Raw genomic sequence first — 26084 nt, forward strand, 5'->3', positions numbered from 1 at the left:
TTGAAACAGAAGTGTTGAATTCTGGAAATCTTTCGCATGCAGCACATATTTCAGTGTGTCTTTTCATCTGTGGTTGTCATCAGTTTGAAAGAAAGGAGAAAGAGGACTTGTTTGGACATCATTCTTCACATGCTCAAGGTGAGTGATTTCCAAAGTGTGGACCACGGCCCACTCATGGGACCTGAGGGGACTGAAAGAGGGGCATAGAGGTAAAAATACATCAAAGGCCATCCAAAAAAAAAAAAAAAAAAATCAATATTGAATTATGTAATTGTTTCTGGAATTAACAAAAAGTTATGCAGAAATTGAAAGAAAGAAGGCTGAAATCATAAAAAATGAAAACAGGTGGGTGTGAGTCTCAGTAATCAGCTGATTGGACTCACCTGCAGCAGGGAGAGACTCTCCTGGATTCAGTCTCCATGTGAGACAGGCCAGACGCCGGATCGTAGACTTGTGTCACCATCCTGCAGCTAAGTTCCCTGCCTTCCTCTTGAGGGCTGTTTGTTTTAGTCTTTAGGTTAGTTTTTCAGTCATTGTTCTGCCTTTTCAGTCTTTGTTTATTTCTGCAGTGCAGGTTAGGAATTTGTATTAGATTCGGCCAGTTCTGTGCTTGCTTGTGTATTTTCTTGTATGAGGTGTTTTTTTTTTTTTTTTGGACTTCCTGTGTTTTCTTAGTTTTGTAATGGTGAATTCAATATTCATCTCTATTTTGAAACCTATCTTGGTTTTGTTTATGGTTAGTTGTGTGTCATGTCATGTGTCATGTCTCACAGCATAATAATATGGCTGAAATGTGCACAAGGCAATTTCCCGAATATCTATTAACATGTAATTTGTTGCCATTAGCCCATGCTGATGTAGAATTATTGATTTGGGATGTTAAAGTTTGGATGAACCAGATGTCTTTATGACTTTAAAGTGGACTGAGCCTCTCCTGAGTTTATAGGTCTCCGGAGTTGCAGAATATCTCTGCCTTTCACTTAGACGACGGCATCGTCTCATATTCAGGGATGCATTTCTTCTCTTTCCAACTTTTATTAATATTTTGTTTGTTTGCATTTATCCGTCTGTGCAGAAAGCTGGAGGATGCCCCAGAGGATGCTTACATCTATTTTTCTCTCACTGTTTCAGGTGGATGTTTGAGCATTTCTCACTTGTCTTGATGTTATAACTGCTGTATATCTTCCATTGCGCGTGTGCTGCTGCCTTCTAGAGTGGGTGATCAATCGTCTCCACATTCTTTCTGCAGATCCTGGATTGAGGGTCAGTCATATCGTAAAGGGTGACAAGATGTAGATTCCAATATCTGCTACGTTTAGACCCTCTTGTTCTCCCTTTAGTTTCTCATTCTTATTATTAGCAGTGAACAAAGCAGAGATGGAACTCCCCTGCTCTAATCAATTGCGTTTTTCAGATACCATCAGTCAAAAAGCATCATATCTGATTTATCAATATAAAAAAGTCATACCTGCCCCGGTCTCCGTGTATAATGGCACAAATGACTTGAAGTGCACTTGATTTACAGCTATCTCTTCCTGCCGAGCGCCTAAACATCCTGAAAGGTGGACACATCACTGTCAGGATAAGAAAAATTAGGCAGCGTGTTCTGGAGAGCCCACTGATACCTCTCTGTCCATATATATATATACTTTATCATTCAGTCTGTCCATCCTCCTCTCTCTCTCTCTCTTTATTCCATTCTGTCACAGTCTGTCTTCCTCTGTTTCCTTCCTTCCACATTCTCTGAGTATGCCTCACTCTCACTCCCCCCCATCCCCCTTGTATTTCCCGTCCTCTCTCTTTCAACCCACTCCATTTATCTCCTCCTCACAGGTACTGTCCATTCATCCTGAATCACCGTCTAAGCATGGTGTACAGGAACAGCAGCAAACTAAGGGTGAAAAAGAAAAAAAAAAAAAAAGGAGACAGGAAACAACACAGGATGAAAAAAGCCGCCATCACAACACCTCTCCGCATGATACCAGCTTTTATCTGTGAAAGGAAAAGCATTAAAAATCTACTAACTCCTCACCCCTCGCTCTGCCCTCGCCGCATCCCGCCGACTCTCCCTCTAAAAATGCTCCTTTCTATTATGAGACTTTCCCGTTCCTCGATGAGTGAGAGGTAATCACATATTATACTTCCTGCTCGCATTCTTCTGCTGGAGTTTATTTTGGGCTGCATTACCCCTGCTGCTGTCTCCTTTTCTCATTTCCACTTTTACATTTCTTCAAAAAAAAAAAAAAAAAAAAAGTTTGATTACTTTTCAATTTAAAAAAAAAAAAGCATAAGATTCTAAAAAAGCAGTCAGGGAAATCATATTTCGTGAGCAGTCAATTATTTGTTCCAAACAGCGGAAATGGGGATTGCATATGACAGCTAACTCATGTTAAACTCAGCACAACCCGTATATTTCTGAAGCTCTTCTTTTCTTTAAGAAAATCGACTGAAAAGTTCATTTGCATGGATGTAAATTTAGGCATCTTTGTGTAAACATAGTACTGATGCAAGAGTATATTGACGTAAAACCAAAACCTGATCTTTCACTCTAGACTAAGGACTGAGGTGCTCAGATGGTTCAGTGTCTCGTTGGCTCCGCCCCTGATGAAGCTGTCTCCGCTCTGCTCAGAGCCTTCAGACGGGGCTTCATGGCTGACCTCAGTGGCTGTTGGTTGAGAGAGAGAAAGAGAGAGAGTCTCTTTAGACTGTTGCTGCTTGCCACCAAAGAATTGACCGAGTATTTGATGCGTACAATGCAGTCAACGATAAACGGGAGCCAATTACTGTCTTTGTTTCTCCGCCACAGGGGCCCCGGTGGGCTGGCCCCGACCTGGGAGCTGCCAACTGCCCGGAGGTGGGGGGGGGGTGAGGGGGTGCGTGTATGTCTATGTGCGCACGTCATGGAGGGGCTGTTGAGTGTGCACAGAGCAGCGAATCAAACTCCCCTGGGAAAGAAAAATAGAAAAAAAAAAAAAAAAAAAAAAGTCATGCGCTCACTGCTCCAGTCACCATAAAAACATCATGAAGCAAGGCCTTGTCTCGTACTTCTTTTTTTTTTTTCAGCTTCAGCCAACTATTAACTATTAAGAGGCCAATCCACCGTGCAGACCGTTGTCATGGTAACGAGCAATAAAGGAGTCTGGGAGAATGAGTCCTCTGGGGTGGGGTGGGGGCGACTGTTGGTGCAAGCGAGGTTGTGCTCAAGGTCGTGTTTGCGCTGACCCCCGCGGCCTTGTTACAATATATATGACCCATTTATGTCTCCATCCACTGTTGCGACTGACCTTGGTGTTTACGAGGCCGCGGCAGCAGAAAAGGCCATCATACAATTGGCCTGATTCATGTGACATGTCGGCTAAACAACAGGCTTGTTACCCCCAACACACCCGCCTTGCTAGCTCCTAGCGGTTGCTATATATCTGCTCAGCAAGATATATTAGCTCTAAGCTCAAGGCGTTATTTTGACAGGTAGATTTAGTTACCTGTTAGGATCGATACAAGCTGCTGTACCGGTTAACAGATGCAGTGCTTCATGGTATATGTTGGTGACATTTTCCAAAATGACATTATGGATTTTGTGGAGCTCAAGCTGCATTATGAAAGTTTTTCATATTGAAAGTCTATTAAATGAATGAAAAATACCATAAATCATCTGTCTGGGTTTATCTGCGACCTGTTGTCTTGATGCCTAAATCCCGTCTCATCTTTTCGTGACTGGTGCCTCGGTGGTATTTGAAGCGCCGGCTTGTGTATAAACTATTCCCCGGGACTAAAAGGAGCAAGAGATGAAAGGCCAACAATGCCAAATGTTCAAAAGCAGTAAACATCAGCGTTGCCTTTTGTTACGGCTCATGGTTTCAGCTGAGCGTCTGCTTCCTCGACGCCTGCGGAGGCTCGGCAGACGCCGGTTACCTCAGCCTCGGGCGGGATGACAGCTCGTCAAGATGACTGACGGCTGTGTGAAAGTGTGGGAATAACGATATACTCCTTATCTTAAGCAGAAAAAGTTGAATATTGTAGTTTTGGGAGTGAGAAACACACTGTGCTGCAGCAGAGCGACTGCGCTGCATTTGGTTGTTTTTTTTTTGTCTTACTTCTCATCATGTGTTGAACAGCTGCGATTAACCTTCGGGCGCTTGTGAAGTATTCTGCAAATATTGATAAAGATATTCATAATTTTTCTCATTGAAAATACAGTTAGTTGAGTCGTCTTTTGAAGGGTAAGTCAGGTTGTTAAATAGATCAGTAACTTAGAATTGATGTTTTAATCATAAATCCAGACTGCTGAGACTTTTTACTTTCTCCTCAAGGTGTGTTTGAGATGGCTAAGAGGATGTTTGGAGTCCAAATTTATCTTGTTTTGTTTGTTTAAGTTTTTCTCTCATAAGGTCCAGTAAATTGTCCATATTGACCAACAATACTGAGCCCTTTTTAAATAAAAAAAAAAAAAAAGAAATCACTCTGAAAACGTTCATAACTTAGTCAAGTAGTCTACTTTTCACTTGTTTCACTAAACTTTTTCAGTCACTCTGCAGTTTTCCCAGCATCCCTCAGCTCAGTTAGTGCTGCTGCTTCTTCTTCGCTGCCTTGGTTCCGCGTCTCAGACATATCCTGTCAGTCACGTCGTGTGGGCGGCGCTGTGACATTTACACACTGTGTCAGAATAGATGCGGCATAATTAGCATCAGTGCCATCTGGGAGGAAATTGCGGTTTACTTTTGAGTCTTCCCGAAGTACAAAATATAGGTCGCTTCTCTTCGACTGCGAAATGATTCTGATCCATTTTTTGTCAAAAAAAACTTCAAAAATCGTCACTGTTGTCAAAGGCTACGTCTTTTTCTCTGACAATTATCAGTTTTTGCAGTTGGTTTAACAGGTAAAACAACAGTTTGATTGTCTCTCATTCTGAAAATACAGTGTGTTTCATGATTCAGCATTAAATTTTCCCGATTTAAGTTTCCACAATGGCCACACTGGCCACACTGGCAATGGCGATGGTTCATTTTACTGCACGTGGATCAGTGGAAGTGTGTCAAAGTGCAAACACAGCTTCATTGTAAAGATTCTTTTTAGAGGAGAGATCTCTCTTTTTTCATTTTTGAATGTCAAAACAGTAAGGTACATCAACAATTGTAAGCAGAGTCCATTTTCTTCACCTCATTATGTTGCTATTGAATCTTCTGAAGGCAGCAGCCATAGAAACAGCCCCGGTATTCAGAAATACCAGACGTGGTGTTTTGTTCTCATACTGAAATGTTTTCAGATTTTTAAATGACTTTTGATCCCGTGGGAGAGCAGACATGGACAGGCTGAGATCTTGAAGACGGAGGAGAAGCAAGGCGTCATTTCGAAGGAAATCTTTCTCCCAGTGTTTCTGGAGGACCTCGCATGCCACCGGTAGAAACAGCATTTCTGTTCATGACTTCCACAATAACATTGTCTTTCGATATTTTTCACGCAACTCAAAGTTATTAACATCGTATCATCATCTTTGCAGAGAAACTGTGGTTGAGTCTGAACTCGAACTGAGGTCAAGGTCTTTGCAGCGCTTGTTTCATGTGGAACTGTTTCCATGGATCCAAAGTTGCAAAGAAAAGTTACAGAAGAAGAAACTACAATAGTGTCAAAAAGTCATACGAGTACATCAGAGTACTGGAGGATGCAATACCACATTGAATGTAGGCAAGGAAATTGGATGCCCCATTCAAAGATGGCCACCCATGCGTTTCACTAAAAGCTCCTCACTGGGTGCATTTGCTGAAAAAGCAGACTTCTTTGCTGTTCTGTATTTTTTTTTGATGCCCAAAGGGCATGAATACTCAAGTCTTTCTCCAGCTGAGCTGTTAGGGCACAGCAGGTCTGGGACTCTCGTGGGCCGAGCTAGCTGGCTCTCTGCTGCTTTGTTGCGCTCATGTATAAGATAGATTCATTTAATCGTACTGATCTTCTGGACTCCCAGGATGTTACTTCAAAAGTTTAGGAATCAAGATAGTTTGGGATTTACTAACTGTGTTCTTTATTTTATCGTACCTTTTTTAAAGATTATGAATGTAAAAACACAGTTTTATTATAAATATGCACAACAATAATGACTAGTTAGTTAAGTAATTAGTTAAGGAAAGGAGAAGGATGTGGTGTTATTGCCATAATAATACATGCTAAAGTAAAGAATATGAACTATGAAATAATTTCTATTGCAGGAAAATTCAAGAAAGCTTCAGAAGTTTTGCCAATAAACTCAGAGTAAAAAGTTTAATTTTGAAATGACACAAAGCTTTGAGTCCAGGTGATTGCAGTCCGTTAAATGCGATATATGCCTTTTCAATTTGCCCTTCAGGAAGTTAGCTGGCCGCCCCTGCTGTAACATACACCCAATAAGTTGAATAAATCCTATTTAGTGTACTTTTTTTGTGCATAACACACTACTTTGCTGTACAGTAAGAGCCAATAACATCAAGGCAAGTGAGGTATAAATCTCAGTTTGAACATGTTTTGACTACAAATGGAGAAACGTTTGTGATTTTGGTCAGTTTTATGGCACTTTTCAAGTCATCATATTGTTGAACTGAATTTGATGCATCTTAAGGCTAAAAACTAAACAAAAAGAAGGGTTTAATCTGTGCAATGTACGTCATTAAATGTAAGGATTACAATTTTTTATACAGTACTTACAGTATTTTTTCTCATGTTTTTAATGATTTTAACAGATTATTCCCTAATCTTCCTTTCATATTTAATTTTAATGTATATTAACGTTTGAAAGCACATTTTATCACCTTTTGTTTAACTGCACTGCATTTGCTCCCACGTAAAATCCTTGGCCTCGCCTTCACTCATGGTTTTTTTATTCATTTATTTCAGCGTATACATTGCAGAATCACACTTTAGATGGAAAAAAAACAGCTTTCGCCAAATTGCTGCTGCTGCCGCCGTTCGACACCCCTCACATCAGGATGAAAGAAATTTGTGGCATGTTTTGAGGTTTGCACCAGCAATTTGAATATCATCATAAAAATGATTTTGGGTGTGGAAATATTCCCCACAATATCAGAGCCTGCGTATTGGAGGAATATTTTTTTCAGCCACTGATGTGGAAAGTGTGGTTTACAGCTCTGTGTTTGGTGATAAAACTGAGGGGGTAAAAAAAATAAATAAATAAATAAATAAAACCTGTTCCCCGAACATATCAGGGAAGTAGTTTTGATTCAATATTTCTTGACAGGTTTTAGAAGCTGTTTCCTCAGTAGTTTGGCACATAAATTTTCCCTCTCATGGCATCGTTATATAGCGCTTTCTTGTGTGTTTCTTTGAACACACACGAACTCACCGTCCCTTTCACTGCTACACAAACTTAATTTTCTCCATCATCATACTGCAATTCGCTTTATTTCCACAAGGATTTCCCATATTGATCACTTCGTTTCCTGTTGTTGATTCGCTTTTGATCATTTTCCTTTGTTTTGTTTGACAAATTCAGTTTTCATCAGTCACATATCTGATCTTTCACCAAGAAAATTGAACTCCTCCAAAAGAAACCCTGTCTCAAAAAGATACAAAGAAAAAAAAAAAAAAAAAAAACACATATCAAAGATGCATCCTGGTAAGGCTGCTGAAGGCTGACAGTTGATTCAATATAATTAATCCCAAGTTTACATCCTCCCAGCCCTGACCCTCCACTCCACTTTCCCAGCATTCCCCCTGAGGTTGCAGCACAGCATGGGTCCCAGCTGCATGGAAGCAAGCCTGAGTGCATCTCCCCGTTACCATCGCAACCTCGTGAGCCACGGGCGTCTCTGGCTGCCGAGCATGAGGATATATGTTGTGTTTGCACAGAGAAAGAGCAATATGGTGATTAAAAAGACCCCCAAACACACACACACACACACACACACACACACACACACACCCTGGTAACCGCACAGACACACATACACACACAAGATGACAACGCTTCATTTGGAAATTCAAAAGCAACATTCAGAGCCGGGAGATGTTGGAGCCCGAGTGTCATTTTGTATGAATAATTCCTTTTATTTGATTATGCACTTTCAAAAGTTGGTTCTTTTGATCAAATCGATGTCAGGCTGTTCGCAGGTGCGGCTGCGTCCTTGTATTTTATCCGGTGCTCTTTTTGAAAAGTTTCTCTTCCAAAAACGCTTTAAATTCACTCCAGGGAGACATACATAAAAGTTAAAATTCAACATTTTCTAAAGCGCGGCGAATGTGATTCGCTAAAGTGTAAAAGTGCCAGGGTCGCACTCCTCCACAAACAAACCCTGCGCATATGGCTGCTGCAGCTCAGCGAGAGGCAGGTGTTAACCACAAGCTCACAGGTCGGATCATTAGGCTGGCTGAGAAGCGTCCGCTTAAGTCGAGTGAAGGACGGGCGTCGTCCTTGCATGCTGTCAAAGTGCCCTTCAGCAAGATATGAGCGAAGACCCTCGCTGTTCAGCAGCAGAAGACTCCAGGTGTGAACTGCATGAATACTCAGACCGGTTTTTCCTTGCTTCCGTTAGATTATTCGATGCCACTGATAATGTACCGCAGGATAAGTGGTTCATCCTCCTTGTCGTGGTTCAACTCAAGGCTTGGAGACGATCTATATGGAGTTTGCATGTTCTTCCCATGTGACCGTGGTGTGGTGTGAAATAAAAAGGTTCAGGTGGATAAAGCAGTACAGAAGAGGCATGGTCCAACTAAATTTTACATTCGCTGTTGGGGATTTATTTTCATTTCTTTTTCTCTGTTTTGATGTCAGTGACACAGATTGAAATATAAAAAAAAGAATTTTCCCATCAAGACAGATAGTCTCAGTCTGCTAATGACAAATTTAAAACAATAAACCCACTTTCAAGGCAATTTTTTATCATCATTGATGGAATTGTTTTTTTATTGATCCTCCACAGAGTCACTGTATTCCTGTCAACACAAACCCGGAGGAAGAAAGGGAACATGTTGCAATTATCAGTCAACGAGCATGTAGATGATAAGCTACTTAGCAATTGGGGCCTCTTAATAAGTATTTATTGGAAGCTAATAGGCTGTGGGCTCATGAATATGCAACCATTAGCAGGTAATTGCTAATTAATTAGCTTTGCACACTCATCCAATTAGAGAAATATGAAGCCATTAAGGAATAACAGATCGGTCGTTAGTGTCAAATATGCAAATAAATGTTTACTCATTAGGGGAAAATCTATCCAAGTAAAATTCTGGGGTGGCGTTGGGTTTTTTTTTTTTTTTGTCCAACTTGGCAGACTGAATAAAAGATCGATTGCCTCCAAGCCAAAACAAAACTGTGACGCATTCACTTTGGAGAAAAAAAAATTTGCCTCCTGAGTTCTTTCATTGGCGTTTCAAAACAAACACTCGTCCCTTTGTGGGGGAACAGTTTTCAGCACTAATTCTTAGCTTGACTCCTGACTTGGGTTAATCATTATTCTGCTTTAATTTCATGCCAGAGCCTTTTGTTTGGTTTCCTTCCAGTGAAGAATATCTCAACGTACAGTGCAGCTCTTGTTGGGCTCTCGCAGGCGCTGTCACAGCAGTCAGCTTCTGCTCAGCGCGGCTCTGAACTTTGAACAAAAAAAAAAAAAAAAAAAAACCTGAGCAGGGCCTCTCTTTCATTCAGCGCAAGCTGAGACAAAAATACTACTAAGCTCATGGCTGTAGCGGCGGAGACGGAAGACACTGGGAGGGGAGTAAAAGCAGGGCTTGGTTCGGTGGAAGTGTGACAAGAGACGTCAGGCTGAAAAGTTTTCCTTCCACTGATCTACTTCGGTACAGTTTTAAGGCTCTGCAGCGGCAGACGTACTGTATGTCATCGGAAAAACAAAAAGTGAAAGCGTCGTCTCACTGTTATTCATTTCAAGCGCTTTGATTGTTCATGCACGGTTCTTTGAGACAAACTCGAATTTAAAGTGTTCAATAATACATACAGTTCCATGAAATGAGTCCAAAGTCTTCACAAAGTCTCTCTAGAAGTTCGGATTAGACCTGTTTTACTGTCGACTACAAATTAATTCTGGAGAACTGTGAGCCGTTTCCAACATCTTCCTGTAAACACGTGATGTCTGTGAGGAGAAAACCATTTCCCAGCTAAAAGGGCAAGCTCTGACCGGAGGCCCCCCCACCCGCCCCCGCCCCCCCCCCCCCCCCCCCCCCCTCCACCCAGACCGTGCAGGTCATTCTCACTCCACTGACCTTCCCTCCATGCAGAAAGATGTGTGCTCACAGTTTGGCATTGGAAGGCTGCTTTCAGCAGAAAGTGGGGAGTTTCAGTGACCTTGCCTCATGCCTGCATTGAAAGGGTTTACCCACAAGCCCACTTTGTGACGGTCGGCGTTGCATTTGCAGTGAGAAGGGTCTTTCAGTGGTGTCACTGCCAGCTCTCTGTAGGTCTGCTCTACTTAAAAAAAAAAAAAAAATGTCTATTTCACAGGCATGTGCCAATCTAATTTTGCCAAAGTGCAGGCAAAAGTGTAATCCCCCCCTTGACCTCTGGTGCCCCCTGATTGACCCCGAGACTGGGAACTTGTAGTGTAAGGACTGCTGTGCATTTTGGAGGTGTGTTTTAATGAAGGATGCATGATAAATGTTGTATTCTAAGCACATTATCAGTCTATATGTTGAACAACAAGTTGACAAGCTTAGTTAATTGTTCTTCAGAAAGACTTTGACTGAAAACAGCCTGTAAGCAACGTTTACATGATGGCGTTTTTTCAACTTCCATCGCATTTTTTTGGTTGCCTGTTTACACCTAGTCCTAGTCCTTATTCTCCTGTAACTTGGTCGTTTTGTAGTTGACAGTCATCATAATAGCGATCCAACTCCATCTTCTGCTCCATACAAATGTCTGCTTTCCCTTGATTTGTGTAAATGTTATAACAATTAACCTCGCCCGTCAAAGCCTACATCAGGTCTAAAGCTGAGCGTCTATGTTGAGGTGTCTAACATAAAGCACTGACTCCTTGACGCACAAAAGACAGAAGTCATGCTGTTCATTCAATTGCAAACCGTGTTGCCGAGTGCGTCGAGCCTTTTATTGAGGAGACGACTGTTCTTGTTCAATCGTAATGAAGTTGCCTCGTAGTGAAGGACAGGAAAACGGGCTCATTAAATTAATGACAATGAAAGTTTTTGGGTCAAGGCCAAAGCTCCTCAGACAGTCGACAACACCTATTTGTGTTTACGCGGTTGAAAGGCAAAAAAAGGACAAATGGGAAGTGTTGCGAAGGAGGTTGGGTGTGTGGCAGAGATTGTTCAAGTCCCTTGTGAGCGTGATTAATTAAAATCATTGTACCAGTGCATCCAGGCCGAGCTCAATAATAATAATGAAAATAATGACTTTAACAGATTTTTTTTTATCGTAAATAACGATGAGTGTTAAAAAAAAAAACAAAACAAACCTGGGTCACTGGCAATCAAGTGCAAAACGGGTTTAATTTACGGAGTTTTATAACTACGGCTGTGTAACCAATAATCTAAATCAGAGTCAGGTAACACAGCGTGCGACCTGTAATTGCTATCGGGGAACACATGTGTAAAGCTTTGTGTGATTTGAGCGGTACTGCGCTGAGGAAAGGTGTGCGTTAGTGATCCGTGTTATCAGTGGGCTGATTGTCCGTGTCAGGCCTTCTGCCACGGGAGCAGCTGCTGGAGCTGGAATCCCCTGTTCGCCATCTGGGTCACTTTAACTGCAGCTAATTGACAGTACCGTGCATGTGGCAATGTTTTGGCACTCCGCGGACCCGGGTGAGATCTCTACCTGGTCCTGGTTTTGGCGAGGGTTCTGATGCAACTGGTCACGACTTAGGAGCAAAGCGTTTAGGCTCCAGATCTTACTTTTTTGTACTTGCATGTACTCGTATACGTGACGTGATTTCAGCACATCTCAATCAGCGAGTGTATTATTTTCTCAATTTAAAGAGTACATACTTTGTTGATCTCCTTTGGGAAATTGTTTCAATGCATTTAAACCAGGGGTGTCAAACATGAGGCCCGTGGGCCAAACCCAGCCAGCAGCAGGCTCCGGTCTGGTCCACTCAGTTATTAAGCAAATGGTTAAAACTTGGTAGGAATGTCTTCATAAACACAAAAACCGGGAATAATAAAGTGATAAATTAAGCTGTTTTTCTTCAAAAATTGCCACAGAGTTGTGATAATAGATAGAATGAAACAGAGAAACATCTACACACACACACACACACACCTCTCAATTAACCCTGGAAGTTCACTGTAAACATTTGTCTCCTTTTTTACTACTTTTTCCTAGTGAGGACCTGAATACTGCAGAGGAGAAATAAAGACTTCCTCTCCCCACTGATACAAATAAAAACCAAATAAATGTATTCTCTCATCAAAGCAATATGTAAATGACGGCACTCTCAGGATCGGGTTCCTTGAGGACTCTCTACAGCAGCTGAGTCGCTGAGGGTTTGCCGTTATTTATTTCTTTCTCTCCATCGCTGTTGTCTTCATGGGGGCTTAGCTGCGGCAGCCCAAAAAAAAAAAAAAAAAAAAAGAAGAAGAAGAAGAAGAGGGAAAAACGCCCTGTAGTTCTCCAGTGGAAAAAAAGCAGGAGAAGAAATTTATGCCTTTAATTAAGAAAGTTGCGTGGCCTTGGAGGGATGTTACTCCATTCGCTTCAGCCCGGGAGCGAGCGAGTAGTGCCCCGTATAGATGTGTGTGCTGGTTGGATGAGCGCATTCATTGTGATCCTGGGTGTTTTCTCAAGAAGAGGAAAATGGGAGATGGAAAAACGAGAGACCTCGTAAAGTGGTGATGCAGAGTGAGAACCGCAGAAGAATAAAAAAGCTGCTTTTTAACAGAGCAACTGGAGTATTTCAAGGTATCTGGTTGGCAGGAAAAATGCTTTGTGAATCATGTCACTGACTCAAAACAAGGACAATTCTATTTTTTTTTAAACTCGTGTTTAATTTGTATTAGGTAACAACCAGAGGGAGGGATGTTTGTCTCAACATGCCTCGTTCTCCTTGAGATTTTTTAATCATTTATGTTTTATTAGAATGATAACAAGTTGACATTCTCAGTTTCCTTTTGACAAAATGTCCTTCAAGTCAGATACAGGATTTGTCCACGTCGACGTGCTTGTTGTCGAGACGTCAGAAAAGCTCCTCAGCCAATGAGCTTTTCAGATGTCATGTTGAGGCTTCCACCCTGGAGTACAGTCTTCTTGGCTGCAGTTAGACCTGCCAGGTTTTTCGTGCATTTTCCATGAGGGAAAAATGAGAATTATCATTTACCACAGGATGAAATGATCATCAGCTTCCAATTAGACCTGAAAAGGCATCAACCATTCTCCTCCAGAAATCTGAGATTCCATGGCATTCCTACTCTATATGAATATTCCTTTTACTCCATGGTGGTAAAAAATAACAATATAAATGGTGAACTATAGTCTCATTCGATGTCCAGTTCTCATGCCTAATGGCAAAAGCTCAAATGTGTACATTGATGATCATTCTCCTTAAGTTCAAAACTGGTCATTATTTTATTAGAACACACACTTCAGCTTGGGATGCGATACAAGTTTGATTAAAACAAGTGCAGAAATAAGTTCTGCAACAAAAGCACCAATGTAGAGCTTCATGTAAAAGTGAATCTGCCACTTTCTATACATAAGTCTTCAAGCAGGCTTCCTACAGTTCAGCTTTATTTATAAAGTGCATTTCAGTAACGAGGAAATTCAAATTAAAGCAGGCAAAAGAAAAGAAAAAAGTGAATAAGGACAAAGAAAAAGAAAAATATTGAAGCAATTAACTTGAGTAAATTTCAAGCATTTAATTGAGTAAAACACAGTAAGTCTGGCACATAAATGGCTTCTGACGTGAGCGTGTCTGAGCTGCAGTGATAACCAGGGAGCGCTGGCAGCCCTGCTTTATTTAAAGTTGATCGGTCTGCTGGTAGCTTTAATCATGATGAAGATGCGATACATTTTATTACCCCTGCAGTAAAAAGGTTGAGGGACGTGTAGACCAAAGGTAAAGTATATTGCCCCCATCTCACCCAACAGTCTGCGTCTCCTGAATCTCCTGAATCAAGCTAATGGTTTTTAAGGAGCGTTTTGTCTGCATGCATGTATACACAACCATGCTGACCACAGATCAGATGCAATGCTTTACTTGACTCCTCTATATTCCCCTTTGTTTTGCTTCATTTATGAGAATAATATTGAGAAAAATCAGTCTATTTTTTAGTATAGGTTTTGGATATTTCAATGTATTTTGCACCAGAGGGTTTAATTAAAAGTGGTTTTATGTTGAGTTTTATCCTGTGCTATAAAAAAAAGAAAAGCATTAAATTTTAAGTTTAAAAGGTTTTTTAGCACTATTTTACTTGTTCGGCCGACTCAAAATGAAATTGAACTGAACTAAAATGTGTTTGACGCCTCTTGCTCTAATGCATTAACATTAATATTTCACATTTGATCCACTAGAGGGAACCAGTCTAAATCAGCACAGTTACTGAAACCAAAATGCAGAGTATAGACCGATGCTTCCTTCAGCGCTGCTTGTTCCCTGATTTTAAGTAAAATGATTTTCAGATGTAAACCCTTAAATGACGTAATTTCCCGATAAGTTTATTGTTTAGTATTTAAAAGTCCTTTAAATCGGTTCCGATCACTTTTTTAAACCCATAAAAACACGACGAAGCTTAAACCACTTACTGATTTTATGTTTGTTTGCTTTTTTTGTTTTGTTGCTCTTCTGACTATTGCATCTTTGGTCATTGAATGGCAGCATGTCTGGATTGTAATTACATGAAGATGAAACATTTTTTTGAAAGAAACCCTGGTTGTGAACTTTCGGTCTCTGGTTTTCTTTCCCGCTGTGTTTGCGCTGTTTTCTGTGTGTTTCTTCATCTGACATCAGCGTACAGTAACACTGTTGTAAAACTTTAATTGCCACTGGAGCCATTTGAGCTGCAGTGACGCTCAGAGAGAATAGAGAGCCGAATATGTCATTTTATTCATATTTAATGTGCCTGTTGATTTAGTTATTTAACCGTGTGTGTTTCATTCACTAAGCACAGATATGAAACATTTGTTTCATCTTATAATTCAGAGGTTTTTTTGTTTTTTTTTTGTCTTAAGTGACAAAAATTAGATTTCTTGTGCACCAAAATGTTGATTTATTAAGTTTGTAGAGGGATTTTTCATTCAGGGAGTGCTACGAGAGAGACACAAAGCAAGAGAGATGATGATGATCTCATCAGGAGTGATCTCATCGGTGTGTGTGCGTGTGCGTGTGTGTGTGTGTGTGAGGATGACTGGGTGACTCCTTAGGGGGGAGTTGGGGGAGGTCATGCATTGAAGAGGGGGGTTGCCCTCTCTCTTGTGTCTCCTCAGCACACACATCCCCACACACTCACACGCACACACACACACACACACACACACACACACACACACACACACACACACTGATCTTTTGTGTTTGACTTTGATCCGCCACTGTTGCCTACATCAAAACGCCCTCTGTCACACTGGGAGCAGCGCGGCATACAGTCAAAGAAAAGGTGCGCATACTGTATGTAGCGCTCGCAGCAGGAAGTGTCGGGTTCGCTCAAGCTGCAGGAAATATTAATTTTATCTTTGTGTAAATAAAAAAGTAAATGATATATTCAAAAAAAATAATGAGAAAAAGAGATTTTTTTTTTTTAGAAATTTGTTTTTCCTGAGAAATAAAAAAAACATATGTGCACGCGGAGAAAACAGAAACTCCAACTAAGGTTCCTCTGAATGTGAGAGATGAGTGTGTTCAGCCTGATGATTTCTATTTAAAGTAAAATTTGTTGTCTAATTAACTCTTCAAAGCACATGAACATGACGGCGCCATCAGTAAGCCTTTGAGTCTGAGTTTAGCAAAATATTAAGTTCAACCACGTACATCATCTAATCTGCAAAATGACTTGAAACAGATCAGACAGTCCATGAATTAGATTTCATCAGGAAAGTAGGAGATGACTTTTTTTTTTTTTCATGAGCAGCACCTGAGAGGAATGATATTATTGGACAACTTTCTGAAATGCCAAAGTAAAAATGTGTCGTCATATAACAACTGCTGTTAAATTGCTCTCAGTTGCTGCGATTGAACCTGCTCCAGTGAAATGGCAAAGTGCTTAAACTGAACTAAAAGGCTTGGAAGTGTTTAATGCTTAAATTGGTAGAAAAAAAAAAGTCTTTCTTACTACCAGAGTGTAATATGTATACAATGGGTTTCTTGGTTAATGGCGCAATTTCTATATCAGCAACTTGACAGTTTAAATGACAACGCTTCACGTGAAAACGCATTGTATTTGTGTTTTTATGTCCGAAAAGTCGCCATGAAAGACTTAATTTTACAAGGTGACAATAGTACCAGCCTGCCTGTCAATTTAAAGGTTATTATGGCACGGCTCACTCAAGATGAAATCGAGCTGTATGTTTCCCCTGAACTAAAATGTGTTTGACATTTCTAATCTTAGCTCTCTAAGAACCAACTCAAACTTCTTATACATCATCCTAATAGAGCAGTTCTTCTTTCTTGGCACAATGAGTATTGTATCACCATAATAAATGGTGGATTGTCGCCTTTGAACATGTTGAAGAAAAAAATACAGAAGAGACAGAAAATTTATTTAAGAGTAAAGGGTTTTGTCATCTAACCACGAGTTAATGATGGATATACAATAGTAGCAGCGATGCGTGTCCCAGTGCTGCAGATTGTGAGGAGGAGGGTGAACTCCTCAAACAAAAGCCTCGTTTCAAAGCAGAAAACCCATAATTGCGTGATTTTATTGATTCTCCACAATATAATGAGCCATGATGAAAGCAAGCCTTAACGCCGCGATATTTCTGTCGACACAGCGGCGAAGACACCCAGCTGCACGAGCCTGGCTGCTTCAAGCCACGGAACAATTACGATTTTATTGCTTTTACGCAACGTAATGAGACTGAGAATCTCCACACACAGTCATGACGGCAGCGTGGAAAACACACAGAAACAATCGCCTTTCTGTTCGGAGCTTTTATGCGGCAGACGCCCGAAACTAAACAGAAGTCTTTGTTTATGAGCTCACTCGTCATGAGGAGAGATTTTCTTTTTCTTTTTCTTTTTTTTTTCTTTTTTTTTTTGTCATTGTTGTTGCATCAATACAGACTGCTGCGGACAGAGAATCAGGGACGTTCCTCTGAAGCTTTCTTCTGTCGACTGCTTGCAGTTGACGCTGACTCAATATAAGACTCAAGGATAAGACTTTTTCAATAAAACTTCCTAATCTTGGAATTAGACGAACTCAGATCCATGTGTGGAGGTGATCAACATGTCATCTGTACGGCGGTCAGAAGTGTTTGTCTTCAGTCTCCCGTGGATTTCGCTGCCTTGTAGCAGACCCCGGAGTAATAAGCCCAGAACAGATGTGGGGATTGGTGGAACTCTGGTGGTGATGGCGGACTTCCTCAAATATACACAGACATGTTCAGCCTTCCAGACAGTCAGAAAATACCGTTTTTCAAAAACAAATGTTTAAATTTTGAGAACAAATACAGCAAAAATGACTGGAGGAGGAAAATGAGTACGACTCCTCTCAGTTGTTGTCATGTAGAGCCAGTCCCATCGGAGTTTAGGTGAAGGCAGGTCACACTGTGGAGAGGTTAGCAGTCCATCACAGAGCGAGCGTGAGTGTGTGTCAGACGATCACACACTCAGACTGACACCAGGAGCCAATTCAAAGTCACTAATCCACCCCAGACACATGTTTTTAACTTGGGTTAACATGCAGGCACGAACATTAACAGTGACTGTCAGCTACTGCATGAAACCACCAAGTCCCAGGAGAACATTGAAGGAAGTCAAGACTCTTTTTTTTTTTTTTAACACGAAATGGGCCTAAATCAAGCAGGCTAGTCACAAAATCGAAACCTGGAATCATAAAGAAGTATGACAGCATTTTTACAAATTTTATAAACTATGAATTTTAAGTCGCACAACTAATTAATTGTGTATTTTGTGACGTTATCAGATGTATAGATGTTAATAAGTTATTTCAATGGGTGACTTCAAATCAAGGCTCACATTAGGAAAAAGGTTTTTCCACGCTAAATTTTATGTGCCAATGCAATATTATTAAAAATACATGAAATCAATCAGCTGTCATGGACCGCAGACTGCTTCATAAACGGTCTCCAGTATCCTCGAGCTCTCCTTTTGCACATATCTTCCGCCTCACTGGTTTGGCTCTGGATATCGTTGCCCTCATGCTCCGGTTCCGCCTGCTCTTCCCACACCAGTTCGTCATCCTCGCTCCCATCCAAAGAAGTCCTGTTGTCATACTGAGCTTTCCACCTGGAGCTGACTATTAGATCACAAATAAAAGAAAAACCCCAGTTTTCCGGACACAAAAAACAAAAAATCATTTATTTGGAGCAAGCGTTGTAGATTTAAGATGTAATTATGGATTTATGAAGGCATAATAAGTCAATCAAAGTCAAGTTTTTAATATAGGCCCAACAACATATATATTTATAACTTAGAAATCGTGTTTTTCATGCAGAATCAGGTTCCTGTGCTTAATCAGGACGCGTTTTTCAATAGTCGCATTTACTGATTTGAGATGGTCCAAAAATGAAAGGCAAACGTCTGAACGGATCCATTTCAAATATATCTTAAGACATTAAGGCTTTAAATGGAAAAGGAGCAGGTTATATAATGTGGCGCAGGTAGTGCCGTGCACATAGGAAGAAGTGTAGACTATATACTGCACATCAGAGTCAGAACTGACAGAAATATATGACAGGCTGTAAAATAAGATGTTGGCAAAACTAAGAACAAAATATTTCAGTGCGTTCATGTTTGTCATTGATGTCTTGTAAATATTTGATTCTTGGATTAAGAGGAAAAAAAATAACTCAGAAAAGGAAGCAAGGAGCGCCAGGGAAGAAGAAAAACAGCCAGAAGGCGAAGCAGCACGAGACAAGTTTATTTGTATAGCACCTTTCAGCAACACTGCAATTTAAAGTGTTTTACACAAGGCGTAAAGCTTGCATAAAAGGGATTTAAAAGGAGTAAAGCAAACGAGTGGTTGACTGACTCTTCAAACAAACAGAGTGGAAGAAGTGGTGTTTAATCTCTGATGTGATTTGCTTTTAATCAGTTAATCTCATACCAATAAAAAAAGACTAGAATGCCCTTAAAAAAATCATATGTGCACGTTGCAAAAACAGAAACTGCGCTCTATCTGCCCTCGTGCTGGGTTTTACAGTTATACATTATACATCTGGCAGTGTGAGTGGAGTGCAGGGCGATGACAGATGTATACGAGGAAAAGGGGGTCACTTGGGGAGCAATGCATGATGGTACAGACACAGGGATCAAGCATTAATAACTTGGAATTGAGGCTGCTCTCAGACAGGAAGAGACGACTGTTCCTCGGAGTGTGCACCCTCGTGTCACTTCACATCCTAACACTTGTCTCTGAACACCCCCATGGCCTCGGGCTGGAGACTTCAGACCGTGTGTGTATGTGTGTGTGTGTGTGTGTGTGTGATGAGAATAGTGAATGAGGTCAATAGCAGTGAACACCTGACCTCCCTACAGCTGAGCCTTGTAGGATATCATGGTACCCTGCACGGTTATATAATGTAAATGACTGACTGTAGTTATTACACCGCTCCACCGGGGACATACAGGACTGAGAGGGGGAGGGGGGCTTCTTCTCCTTTGTGCAGGGTTCTTTTTTCTTCTTGATGGATGCTGGTGCTTTAAGCAGGAGAGCTGAGCAGTCAATGCAAACAATAGCTTACAGACAAAAAGTTATAAGAAGTTTAAAAAGAAATACTTTGGAGAATGTAACCACTCACCTTCCAGTTTATGTGGAATAATGATTGCTACGACTAATATGTCCAACTAGGCTGGCAGCACTGCTGTTTCAATATGGATGCTGCATGTCAAATATAACTAATTCAGTGAAATGGTCATATTTTTTTTTTCCTTCTAGAAGCTCGAGTTCAAAATGAGTTTGTAAATCAAGTTAAATGTAAAACTTTTAACGAGCAGGGGAAACCAGTGCCTAATCCTAATCCCCAGACCTGATGGGTGTTAGCATGCCATCTGCAGACCTCTAAAGACTACCTTGAAATAAAAAGCAAGTGGCACAGCAGGCTGTTGTTGGTATGCTGGACGATGTCTGAAACAAGCACACCTCAGTGAACGGTCGGGAGGGTTTTTGGAAGACCAGACTCATTCGATGTGGCATGTAATTTCCCAACAATAACACAGTGAGTTGGATTTCCTGATAACAAACGTATTCATATAGTTTTGTATGCTTCACACCCTGCTCACAGAGCAACAGTCAGCCGTGTTTCACTTCTGGATGCATTTACTCACAGGCATCGTGGATTGATTTGATGGAGCGATGAATATGGGAGATGATTGGCCAAAATGTTAGAACTCAGAAAATATGTCATTATAAAGTCCACAAACGAAAACTGTGGCTTGTTAGCTGTTAAAATGACTCATCCCAATTTGCACCTTCTCATCAACGCGAGTATTTTCAGAGTTTGTAAATCACATTTTGCCTTGTATTTATGTAACAGCAGTATATTTGGAGGACAAACACATGGATAGACCACTGCAAACACACACACACACACACACACACACACACACACACACACACACACACACACAGTCAGCAATAAATATCTGAAGCATGTTTTTGGAAAAACAAATCAAAACACAAACTATTCAATGGACGCACTAACCAGTGCACCATCGACCCAGTTACATGTTGTACATCGAGCAATTAGCCGAAGCTCCTCCCAGTATCTGGAAGTAATCCATAATAATCCATACTCATGAAGGCGAGCATTCAAAATTCATCTTGTTTCTTATTCTGCCTTCTACCATTGATCAGATTCCACATCTGTGCCTTTATTCGAAAGCTTTACCAGAGACTACCTTGTCATGCTTGCCTGTGTTGTCCAGTAGATAGACCCAGGCATTGTTCACTGTCCTGCACTGCTCTTTCATCTGTCCATTTTCAGATCTCCTTCTACCTTTCGCATAAGAAAAACCCCAACAACTCAATAATAATAATGACCTCTTCTTGCACGGAGATCTATGCTTGTACTCATGATTAAATTGCTTTGAGTAGTTATGAAACCGAGGAATGATTAGAGGCAGAAACACTCAGGTTTGATCCTAAAATACTGTTTGTTCAACACATCAAAGCCAAGAGCATAAAAATCAAGGAAATGAAAATGATAATCAAGCAATAATAAAAAAAAAAATAAAAAGGTAGAGTTCCAAGGATTAACTGAATAAAATTTTCATCTCAGTATTAGTTACACAAATATAATCTTAACTGAGGTGAATTTCAATCTGACGGAGAAGCAGATCAGTAAACGTACCACATTTCTCTAATAAAAGACTCAGTAAAGAGGTGATTCCCCCATTTTCTCCAGCCCAGAGCCAAATATATGTTGGGCTAAAAACTCTATTAAAAGAAGAGCATTTAAAAAAAAAAGAAAAAGCGTAATTTAAAGTGAACAGAGCAGCGGAGCTGGTAGATGGACTTCAAGGCTTTTCTTAGCTTCTCCATTCAGTCCCGTTGGCAGCTAACTGGAGTAATTGGGATGTGGATAAGACCGTGATCAAACGAAACCTTCACACCTCCATCACACTTAATGAAAGCGCAACAAGCAAATACAGAACTGCCAAGTCCTTTGTAGTCGCTCGCCTGTAAGAGTATATGTGTCTGTTGGTTTGTGTATCTCCCAGTGTGTACACACTGTGATTGCCTGGGTTATTTTTAAGGCAATTATTTTGGTTTTTGGCAGCGTCAGTCAATCCGGCATTATCCAGACTGACACAGATTGCATTCAGATAAGTCGTCTAATGGCACAGATATAATAAGTCAACACGCTGAGACAAATTTTTAGATTTCTTTGCACTGTAGGCATTTTTTTTTTTTCCTGTCTTTTTTTGAGACGATATCAAACCTCGGGGGTATTGAATTCAATTATCTACAAAATTATGGAGGAAAACAAAATTCACAAAGTGTGTATTTCATGGAAAAGTAATTATACAAGTCTCTCGGGAGTTTACACAAAGAACAATCCTCAGAATCGCTGCTGCTGCTGCTGCGGATATGAGGCTGGAAGCACATGTGGGGAACGGGGCTGGAAATATCACCCATGGTGGATTATCCCAGCACCAGTTCATTCTAGACATTTAATCAATGTTTTTAAATTTCAGACTTGTGTGTTATCTTTTTTTGGAATTCCGTGAGTGCACTCTGAATGTATTTATTCAGTAAAATAAATGTAAAACTGCAAACCTCAACATCAGGTCCAAGACATTTTTGAAATTCTAATAAGCTGAAATCAGTGGTCCCAAACCTTTTTCAGTAGAGACGACCCCCGCCCCTTGATAAGATTTCTGATTTGGCACAACATGAAGCCAAGCACTGGCTGACTGACTCATTTTTAACCAATTCAGAGGTAGGAAGTGAAAGGAGACATCAGTTCCTCAGGTCTGATGTAGTTTAGACTAACAGCACAAACAACAGAACTTATAGTTGTAAATTGTTTTCGTTAGGTTTACATTCAGCACTGATAATATAAATATTGGTTTTATGGTTTCACATTTACACAGCAATGTATGTTGCATGTATGGCAGAAATGCTGAAAATGACACAAGTTGCAGTGACCATACCAGGTCCCTAGTGGGAGCTGTTGCCTGTTTTCATAATGACAGAGGCAGTCAGAGTACACACATTAACAATGGCAAGAACAGTCATGTTGGCAGATGACAGAGTTGGATTGCAATAAAAGGTGACTGTTAACCTTAAAACTACCAAGTCTCAGGAGAATATGGACTGCGAGTCATGACACTCTGGAGGGCGCCATTGTTGCTATTGTACATCCACTCATACATGTGCAGAAGAACCATTTTCCCCATGGAGTCACAACCTTTTGGAAAGTTCTACCTTGACAGCTATTGGGAGCACCGTTGTCGTGTAAACACCCAAAAACACAATAAAAATCCTTTGTTTTGCAAATGGGTGCTTTAACTCCTCCCATTATTTTTATTTATTTATTTATTTATTTTGGTATGATATTGGTTCAAACGTTGCATAAAATATGAAATACAGTGAAAAACAAATGCCAGAAACCCCTCTGTTCTAACATCTCACCCAGTCTAATTTGGGTTGGCTGCATTAGACGCAAAGTTCAGCTTTAGCAGTTTGTTTTCCTAACTTGATGGTAATGGCTTCTTGTTCGAGGCGCAGATGTAAAAGGCCCGAACTGGGACTGCATTATCCTCTCTTTGTGTGCTTCATGCGGTGTAGCTCCTTGACTCATTTGACCTGCGTCTCCCAGTAACACAGCTCCATCAGCACCGCTTCAGAGGGACCCGAGACGGTAATAACCAGTGTGATGCCGCAGCTGTCACGGCGTATCGGCGCGCCTCTTCAAATGTGTGTTCCTTGCTCGTTTCTGTATGTATTAATTGGCATGTTTGTCTCTGCATGCCCGATCCCGCACTTAGGCGGCACTGACAAACGCTTCTGCCACATACAGTTTGGGCATTAACTCTTTTCCTGCTGCCATCTGTTCCTCCAACTCGCTCGCAGTGTCGACATGTGGCGGAGTGTCGCGTACCGCCGCTCCTGCAGTCACCGACTTTCCAATCAGCCCACTCTGCGGAGGCACAGAGGAAGATCAGCTCCCTGATATGACTGGAGATGTTTCGAAAATCTTCTGTAATAGTGTGACATCTGTTCTAAAAAAAAAAAAAAAAAAAAACCGGAGTTCACGGATGTTTGTTTTCTTAAAGGAGACACTGAAGGCTTTAGGAGCAATTCATCACTGTCTTTTGCTGTAATGAGGCATGCTGTGAAATTATATTAAAGATTAACTCTGTTATTGTGTCATTACCATAAACAGTGGCGCCAAAGTGTTGACTGGTGATCATCGCTGTTCCTCTCAGATGTTGTCTGAAATTAAGATTTCACTTTCACCTATTTCTCTACTCTCCAATTTTACGTCTGTCAAGATACTTGATATTTCTATAGTGCACGTCGTGGTTCAATGTCAGATGAGTTTCTGATGCTGAAAGTATTCGCTTGGTGTGCTTCCAAACTGAATGAAAAAAAAATGAACAGATGGAAAAGATTGGCTATTAGCCTTCACTGTTGAGATCCCACTTCCGCCGAATCTGACAGAAAAGCATCCTGTTTGTCAAGTCAAACATGCAGATCTCAATCCAATCCTGTAGGGGGAGAAACATCTGTAGTTTGAGTAAAGACTTCTTCGTGAAGTTTGCATGTTTTCCCTGTGTGTGTGTGTTAATTTTATTCAGGCACCCCAGTTAACTCCTATAGTCCTAGTTATTCGGTGGCTTTAAAAATGATCTGTTTGCCCTCTGGTGGACGGGTCTCCTGTCCAGGGTCAATCAAAGATGGATATTTTAAAAGAGGCTACAAATTCTGTTAAATAATTAATTAATTTAGGTTAATGATTATTTTTAGTGTGTTTGTGAATTTTGAGAAGTTATAGAGGGTAGATTGATTCATTAGCAAGGGTACTTGTTGTAATCTGATTTTACCCAGATGTTGCTCATAAATGTCAGGTAAGAATTGCCACAGATATTTAGGGAGAAGTTGTACCCATAGTCGCTATGTGTGAGTTTATATTCTATTACGGCTTTTCTGGCACCAGCAGAAGGGATTCCCAGCACTGTGCAACAGGTTTCAGCTATCTGGTGAAACCAGGCTTGCTTTCCCACTCTATTCCATATTTCCTTTGCTGATTCATCCAACTTTTTCGCTGCTTTCTTTCCTCACTGCCTACAGTGTTCAATATTTTTAAAGTACAGACGACATGAAGTGTTTACATGGCTAATATTTGGAAGTTTTTTGATTAAGTTTCTTTCAAGTGTTCGTCTGCCTACATGTCTTGTGTTTGCTGGACTGAGAAGCCTTGTCTTCAAAACCTGTTAGTATTAATAAGCCTTTAAAGTGTTCTTACAATTGTTGGAAACTCAGCAGCACCATTCAAGCAGATGGTCATTTAATGACCCCTCCTGATCAATTAAAGCCACCTAAAGCTACACACTTGTCAGAAATCTCTTCATAAAAATGATCAAACTGCTTATCTGCTGCAATGTTTCTAAAAGATGTACATCTGAAGGATAACGCAGTAAACCCAGTTGGTGTGTGGAGTGCGTGGCAGGCATGCCAGTTCGTGACGGAGACGTGTGTTTTGGGGTGCGAGGTTTTCAGAAGTGTGTGCGCAGCCTCCTGGGAGTTTCCCTCCCCACTCAGCAGTAATGAGCTGTGCAGGCAGCATTTTGCTTATAGGCCCATAAACAACGCACTTATTAAGATGGAAGTCGCCGCAGGCAAGCGAGGCTAATTCGGATACATATGCGTGGAGTGAGCGCTTTCAAAGCGGCGTGCGTGTGTGTTTGTTTGTGTGTGTGTGTGTGGAGGCGGGAGGCGGGAGGCGGGTTCGAGTCGATCAGATTGTACACAGGGAGAAAGGAATGACAGACAGAACAGGCTGGAGGAGATTCTGCAGCCATATTTGGTGTGAGTGTGGACAGACGGAGGACGAGAGGTATTGAGAAGGTAGACGGGTGAGAAACCAAAGCAGAGAGACTGGTAAAGTCATAAAAAAGAGAGTAGAGAGAGGGAAGTTAGAGAGGCAAATGAAGGACGCAGACAAACAGAACGACGTGGACAAGCGGGGACAGAAAAAGATAGTGGGAACGTAGACACAGGGGAAGATTAAAATAGAGAGCGAGTGAGTCAGACGTGGAAAAAGAGAAACAGAAGGAAGGACTGAGTCACAAAGATAGGGGGATGGAGAGAAAATGGGAAATAGAAAGAGTCGAACAACTGAGAGAAAGTGACTCAAGGACGGCGAGAGAGCAACAATAAAGAGAAGGGGAAAAAAGTACTCAGACCAGCAGACTCCATAATAGGCTAGTTAGAGAAGGAGTAATAGTGAGATGGAAGGGGGAAGAGTGGAAAAATGGAAATGACTTCAGTGAGTCGTTTTGATTAAAAAAAGA

General features: G+C 40.9%; 1 long non-coding RNA gene across 1 annotated transcript; it reads left to right on the plus strand.

The window, feature by feature from the left end:
• Positions 1 to 17467: 17467 nt before the first annotated feature.
• LOC115406095 (uncharacterized) lies at positions 17468 to 22951 on the plus strand. Its single transcript, XR_003933490.1, has 3 exons — positions 17468 to 17479; positions 17594 to 17598; positions 22812 to 22951. It is a non-coding gene; the product is annotated as an uncharacterized LOC115406095 (long non-coding RNA).
• The last annotated feature ends 3133 nt before the right edge of the window (positions 22952 to 26084 follow it).

Source organism: Salarias fasciatus, chromosome 18 (assembly GCF_902148845.1).
Source record: "Salarias fasciatus chromosome 18, fSalaFa1.1, whole genome shotgun sequence".
Classification (NCBI taxonomy): Eukaryota; Metazoa; Chordata; class Actinopteri; order Blenniiformes; family Blenniidae; genus Salarias; species Salarias fasciatus.